This window comes from Rosa chinensis, chromosome 6 (genome assembly GCF_002994745.2).
Source record: "Rosa chinensis cultivar Old Blush chromosome 6, RchiOBHm-V2, whole genome shotgun sequence".
Classification (NCBI taxonomy): domain Eukaryota; kingdom Viridiplantae; phylum Streptophyta; class Magnoliopsida; order Rosales; family Rosaceae; genus Rosa; species Rosa chinensis.
Window position 1 is genome coordinate 60,965,680 of NC_037093.1, and position 6,812 is coordinate 60,972,491.

General features: G+C 43.3%; 1 long non-coding RNA gene across 1 annotated transcript; it reads right to left on the reverse strand.

The window, feature by feature from the left end:
- Window positions 1–4,275: 4,275 nt before the first annotated feature.
- Window positions 4,276–6,321, reverse strand: LOC121050260. Its single transcript, XR_005802498.1, has 4 exons — window positions 6,187–6,321; window positions 6,004–6,095; window positions 4,858–5,823; window positions 4,276–4,668 (listed from the first exon to the last, which is right to left on the reverse strand). It is a non-coding gene; the product is annotated as an uncharacterized LOC121050260 (long non-coding RNA).
- Window positions 6,322–6,812: the final 491 nt, after the last annotated feature.

The window sequence follows — 6,812 nt, forward strand, 5'->3', positions numbered from 1 at the left end:
ACGTCGAAACTGTGGCGTGCAACTCGTCTTCACTAACAGATATTTCGTCCTCTCGAGTCCGACAGCTCCACGCAAACCTGGGGATCCTCTTCGCAATTCACAGACGAACAAGGCTCGAAAGAGGCGACTCAGATTTGAAGATTTTCCAGAAGTGTCGAAACTCGCTCAGTTCCCCCCTTTTATGTCAACATCAAGCAATCCTGAGCCGTCCGCTAGAAAACGACATCACGTAACAACCGTACACGTGTCCCACGTCTTCACTAACTCCCCGGCTTAACCGAGGCGTCGCCTCGGTTACGAAATCCATCATTACTCGCATTAATGACGAGAAGACGGCTAGGCCTAGGAGACAAGCCTCCAGACGCTAACCCTCTAGGAGTTGGCCACGTGTCAACCGTCGTCTCCTTTAGCTTCCAAGGGAAGTAACCACTTGAGAAGAAAACCCCAACCATTGGAAGTCTCCGCTGTGACGGAGTCTCCGCTGAGCGAAACCCCGCCAGCGGATCTTCACTTGTCAGTCTCCACTGTGACGGAGTCTCCGCTGAGCGAAACCCCGCCAGCGGATCTTCACTTGTCATCTTCCAAGTGACGGAGTCTCCGCTGAGCGAAACCCCGCCAGCGGATCTTCACTTGTCATCCTCCAAGTGACGGAGTCTCCGCTGAGCGAAACCCCGCTAGCGGATTTTCTCACTTGTCATCTCCCTGGTGACAGTCCACTGAGCGAAACCTCGCCAGCGGAACTTCTCTTGTCACCATCGAAGTCTCCAACGGAACTTCTCTCGTCATTCGGTAAACGGGGCATCCTCCGCTACACATCACACCGCTAGCGGACCCCCCTTTCTCATCTGACAAGCTGCGTACTTTATTCAGCGCAATGCCGCTCAATAAAATACCACCAAGCACGTCTACTTGACGCTGCTTCCTGCTACATCTAGCGGGGGGACTTCCGCTAGCGGCGGATCCCGAGGCCACGCCTCTCTGACAACGCCGCCACGCGGAGTTACGGTCAGAATGTCCCTACGGGACACGGGGACTAGTCAACAGTCTACGACAACCCTGATCAGGTACGTTGACCCCCGTCACTTGGGTGCTAAAATTGGGCTCGCAACCCAACACCCTCTGCTCCGTGCAGCGCTGCTCCGTGCAGCTCCCCCTCAACAAACAATAATGGCGACCATCCGGAGGTCGATCTTAGCCGGGGAGTGGGGGACTCCCTGGGGGCCTAGCAGGGGCCCACCCGAAAGGGCACAAAGCGTTTGCTCAGTAAATCCATGGTTGACGACGCACTGACGCTAATTATGCTTCTGCAAAGTCTAGCGGGAGAAACGCTTCAAACCGCCGATCAACTCCCCAACCAAGATTGCCCTCCTTGACTGGGGATTTGGGGGACTTGTACATACATGTGCATTTGCAAGCATAATTAGCTATAATGAGCCACGCTCATTGTACCACCAGGGGTACCAACGCCCACCATATGAGTGACCGGCGTAAAGACAGCTAGCCCGGTTACCGCCTGAGCCCCGGATAAACCCCAAAGCACCGCCGACGCGCCGCCACGCGCCGTGTCAAGTTAGCATCAGAAGCTACTGAAACTGGGAACTGAAGCACATCAGTCCCACATCGAAAACAGGGAGAAGATCATCCCCTTCCTCACCTATAAAAGGTCCTCTCCTCTCTCCTCATCATTGACGCATTTTTACTACTCATTATTGTTATGCTGCCTATATGCATTGACTGACTTAGGCATCGGAGAGTTGAAGACCGCCCAACGCGGTCTCCCTCTAACGCCCTGTCTTGTGTTGGGCAGCTAGCGGTAATCCTCAGATCAGCAGAGTAGCGGTCCGCCTGCCGGACCAGCGTTAGACCAAGGTTTGGCTACCGCCAGACTTTTGAGCATCAACACATTGATTGTATGATCTTAATGTTTGTGATCAAGGTGTGGGTGGCTGTGATACTTAATTTTAGAGCCAATTTGGATTCTGGAGCCTGGAATATCATATGGGTTTTATCTGTTTAAGGTGTTTGGGGGTTTAATTTTAAGATAGGTTCATGATCTTCATAGTCTCTACAAGCCAGATCACTAGGACAGTTAGCAATGAATTTCTTGACTTCTCTGTTGTGTGCAATATTGGGAGCATATTTTCATTATTTGTTGACTGATTTTGTTCCCATGTTTTTTTATTTTTTATTCTGTTCAATCTTCTTTTCTTTATAACATACTCAACATACTAAACAAACTAATAGCCGAGCTGACAGATGATGCGCCCTGCTTCTGGAGTCTTCTTATACTGCCTTTGATATCAATAATTCAGATTCTAAAGTGTTTAATCCCAGATACTTAAAGACCCAAAAAAGAATTGCCGATACTTCTAATGTTTACAGAACATTTACATTGACTTTGTAGTCACTTTGGCCTTGGCTTATCAACATCTAAATTTGTTTTGTTGATGCAGCTTTGGCATCGTTTATATATGTTTGAAGTTTGATCATGTGTAGCTCATAATTGTTGAATGGAATCATATATCCCAGTTTCAATTGTACCAATGATAGCACAGTGAAACGAATGTTCAATTGATAGGTCATGCATCGATCTTGGGGCAATTGATGTGGAAAAAAATTTGTGTTTCTTCCTAATATTTCTACTAAAATATGCTTTTGGATACATGTTCAGGTGTATCAATACGTAATGGAAGAGAAATCCTTTTAAAGGTAAATTTGAAAGACATACCATACTAAGATCTTTAACTTTTATAAAATTCAGTTATAATACCTTTGGTATTTTTTTGTACATGAAATGGGCGTGTTTTAATTCATGCAGTCCTCATTGTCTTGCATTTGTTTTTCAGGACGATTGGAGAAGGTTAGAGGAGCCATATGTAAGTATATTCATAAGTATTCCAATTGTTCTTGATTCATCGTTGGCTCTAGAAGGGCAACATATTCTTCGAATTTACGACCTCTTATTGAAGACTAGGAGGTAAATATATGTTATCAAAATATAAATAAATGGTTGACCATTATTGTTCCTTTCCCCACCCTCTTCCCTAACCCCTCCTAGAATCAGTGTTTGTAAAATTTGAATTGCTAATGAGGTGGTAATTTCTATATTAGGGACTTCTCTCGAAAGGACTATGAATCAAAGAAGGAGCTTATGACAGATGTCATCATTAACAGATTAGAGAAGATACTATTTCCAAGGCTTAAGTCATCCATCGTTTTTAAGGAGGTAATGCTTACAGTATTGATTCCAATCATTGCGAGCTATGAGTGTTGATTCGTATTGAATAAAGGGTTGGCTGAAACTTGAACTTATTGTGGTTAAAGTAAACTTACAATTCCAGTATCCAACTTCCTTTTGGCACATTGCAGTACTAAACATGTCCATTGCTTCTGGCTATTGCTATTTGGGATAAAAAAAAAAATTCTTTCCTTTTTTCATTATGAAGTTTGCCTCTGTTATAATTTCTGACTTTTACTGTCTCTCTTACAATTTCTTACTTTCACAATGACAGGGAGACCAGCATTGAATTAGCAACATCATCGACGAAAACCATCAACAAAGAAAAAATGGACTGAAATGTCATGACACTTTTGGTGTAAATAGAACTGGAGGAAGCAACTTTTTGGACAACCTCCACCACTATCACTAGCTAACAACTTCTCAGCACACATATGATAATGGAGACCATCACTTATTTTTGGCAAGCAGATTAGGCATTCATTGTAATTAAGTTAGCCTACAAGTAGAACAACCTATTTTTGGCAAGCTGTTCCAACAGCAACTGTAACCAGTTTTTGAACACTAAATTTTAGTAAAACAAGTTCTTAACGAGATGCTCTATCCTTCTAAACTTTCAGATTTTGTTCTAAAACCCGCAGCAACGTGCGGGCACGAATGCTAGTCTCAAAACAAAGGTGTTATTATCCAATGTCAACTTGACCAATAGTCTGGTGTGGATTATATAAAAACAACCGAAAAAGATATTGCACCCAATGAAACTAGACATCGATACATAAATAGCCACCTATTAATAACTGAACTTAATCAGCGCACGCGCGAGCGCAGCCCGATAGGTAGTTCATGATAACCACAATCAAGCAAAACCTACTACCCAACAAGCCATAAACCATGTTCCGGTTTTAATGAGCAAACTTGTTCATGAACTAATATCAATACCCAAAGCAGCAATTAAAACCAAAACTGGTCTAAAATGTACTAATATCATAGTCCGTAATATCAATATCCAAAGCAAATTAAAACCAACTTAACTAAAATGTACTAATATTAATTGTCCGTTGAAATAAAAACCGACATAACTAGAATTCCAAAAACATGCAGAAACAGATGGATGAGCATAAACATTAACACCAAAGATATGAAAATTAGTTTTCGCCAATGGTTGCACCGAGCCAAAAAAACATAGCAGCCATACCATATCCACTTCACTCGAAAACCAATCTGTTGCGGTCAACCACATGGATCTCAATTGCAGACCCTAGAGGCAAACTGAGGTCCTCCCTGAATTTGGTGTACCTAGCACTTAAGTAGTGAGTGGTATTGGATGGGACGGCTTTCATTCTCCACACACGTCCGTCTAATTTCTGCACCTTTATCTGAACTGGTGTTCCTCTGGGAAATGTGGCCTGAGCAAACTTGGCTGGTAGATACTACAAGAACAGCACAGTCCTTGGTTAGTTACCTCATTGATAAAAGATTTCATCATACATGCATAGTTTATGAAAATTTAACAAACCATATTCGACTTTTTAATGGAATCAAATGGCGCATACTATCGGGGCAGTTTGGAAAGTAAATTCAGTAACCCTAAACCCTAAAGGTTTTAACAAAATACTTACACCGTGACATCTTTAGATTGTGCATTGGCAGGATCTCCCTCTACGCCATCTTGCTGGCACCCTTTCCTCCTGAGGTTCGTCGTCGCCTTCTTCAACTTCATCTTCATTAATTCCTTGCTCCATATCTTCCACCTGTGCCCCATCCGCATCCATATGGTCATCCTCAGGGTCCAAATTCCCCTCTTCTTGGTCAATACCATTGGTATGTGGAGGCGCGTCTGGAGCTTGGGTGAATTGCAGCGGCGTCGTGCAAAGGGTTCCTCGAACAGTGTCGAACATAAGAACCGAGAACCGCAGATTTCCCAAGTAGGTGAACACACAGCACCGACGTTTTCCCAACCGATTCTCCAAGTGAAAGCGTTCCCATTCATGTACGAATCTTAGCTTCCTACGTCCTCCCATGAGCTCCACATGCTGGAATACTGGAGGATCCGTCTCCCATCGGAAGTCACAAACAGCAGGGGATCAGTCCGCAATCAGCCTATCATGGACGACACCTCTTGGTACGACAGGTTGACATTGTCAAATGCACCCAAAACAATTACAGTCGGTAATAGGTTATGGACGTATACCACATAGACCATATCAGTGATGGCAAATTGTTACTTACCACATTGACCGTCTCATCCCAAATGTCAGATACGAAGTCGTCGAATATACCCCTAATAGTCGGTGATGTGGGAGGCAGGCGACCGAATCTGGGTCGAGGAGAAGCATACATCAACGCCCGGTTGACATCATAACGGCACACGACGAACTTCATTCCGCCTTTGTACTGAAGTAGCAGCACCATTCGACCCTGATCGTCTCAGACATTGTCCCCCAACCAGAACCCAGCCAATGGTCCCGCCCTTGTGGGGTAACCTTCACATAATATGAACACTTCCTGCATCCATCCAAGACTAGTTGAGCGACGTCAATGTCATCGTCCCTCAAGTGCTCCCTACTAAAGAGCGGTGGAATTTTCTGCAAAATAAACCATAAAAATTATACCACCACCACCGAAATAACCATAAATTACATAGCCACCATCCCAATGGAAACCATAACTGCTGAATTGAAAACCAAAACACTCTCTTAATTGCACTATTATTATACCCAATCCCTGAAAAACTAACAGTCCTCCAACCCCAACCAAGAACTCACCATCTTTTCGACGTTCTGTCCCGGGTACTGAACAATGAAGATGAAGGTTGGGTGAAACATTCTACTAAAATCGGCCATATCTGCATCAAATTCTGAAAATGGAATTGAAATTTAAGTACATGATCAGTACCGGTACCCAAAATCTACTTACAAAATGAAAAACACAATAGCTACTTAACACACCTTGGGATTGCTCTCTGCAATACTGTCAGCCGCACAGGAATGATAATATGGATGGATCGATTAGGAGTTCAATCTGGGTAATAAGATGTGCTTGCGACTGTTGCCTCTCGTTTTAGGCAATAACCTTTCCGATTCTTCATTCGGTTTGACGGGCGGCTTGACTTAATTGATTAAGTTAATCGATCGTGGTCGTGAATTTACCATATTAGGTCTTACATTTACCATACTATCCCTCCAACGTTATCTAGATTATCATTGTGTAGACTAAGGGATTGAACTGGAATTTTCGACGTCAAGACATTAATGATTACCGTTCTTGGGAAGACATGGTCTCGCACGGTCGCACCGGTTTAAGAGTCAAGCAGTCATTGAGGCCAACCTATTGTATCCCCCTCTCCTTAATTATCTCCATTTATCCCCTTACCTCCCCAATGTAGCATAATTTCATAGATACATTGTTCATCATTATGTAAAATGTTACATGTATAGTCTTCATTCCTAATTACATCTTGGAGGGTACAGACCACCGAGACAACCGATTGAAGAAATTCACTATAGTCGTTGTCGTCATGAATACTTTTTTTGCATTGAACAAATTTTTAACATATAAGATCAATCTCAGATTA